This window comes from Habropoda laboriosa, unplaced genomic scaffold (genome assembly GCF_001263275.1).
Source record: "Habropoda laboriosa isolate 0110345459 unplaced genomic scaffold, ASM126327v1 scaffold759, whole genome shotgun sequence".
Lineage (NCBI taxonomy): Eukaryota > Metazoa > Arthropoda > Insecta > Hymenoptera > Apidae > Habropoda > Habropoda laboriosa.
This window is the reverse complement of record NW_017100846.1, coordinates 51,292-52,146: the sequence shown is the minus strand read 5'-3', so window position 1 is coordinate 52,146 and position 855 is coordinate 51,292.

The window sequence follows — 855 nt, the reverse complement described above, 5'->3', positions numbered from 1 at the left end:
ACCGCCGGCTCCTGTCGATTGTGCTTTTGCACGTCTGCCTGACGTGGCCCAATTCCAGGCATCGATAGCACTGGAGCGGGCGGGCTTTTAACGCCTCCACTCTGCAGCGACACCATCCCACCGTGATGATTTCTGCTGCCGCCACTTTGCGGGCAGCCGCCAAGGGGCATTGGAGCCACACCGTTCCAACGCCCCGGGTGGGAGGGAACCGGATTTCTCCGGTCCTTATCTTTTCCACCCGGCAGCCACCCGCAGCAGCGACGGCCTTTGCTACCTCCTGTGAGGTGGAAGAGGCGTCCGGCCCCCTCACCCGGATTTCGGCCATCTTGGTGGGGCACGTCACCTTCACCTCGGTGCACTCAAGTACCTCCGGCATTTTGACGCTGAGTGCCCGCGCTTTCGGGCCCTGGAATCTCCAGCACCATGGCGCCGGTGACTCCCCGGCGGTGTTTAAAATTCTCGATGCCCACCTCCCGGAGGCTGGCACCGCTGCGGACGCTTTTCAGTGCGCCCGCAATTTGTAATTTCCACCTCCGGGGGATGGACATTGTCACGGTCGCTGTCCTTGGTGCTCTGGCCAGTCGCACCTTGGGCTGCGGGTCCGTCTTCTTCTTCTGCTGTTGCGGAGGGTCGGAGCTGTCTTCGAGGCCCTCCCCTCCTTCCTCCCGATCAGCTTTGCCCAGCTCGACTGCTGCGCAGGTGGGGCGGGTGTTGTTGCCGCCTCCCCTGCCGCAGGTCGCTGGGTGGTTGTGGTCTCCTGGGTGGGCGCCGCCTTCTTCTTCCCAAGAAGAAGAAGATTCTTGCCTCCACTCTTCTTCTTCTTTCTCTAGGCGGCCCCGGCAGGAACCTCGGTGT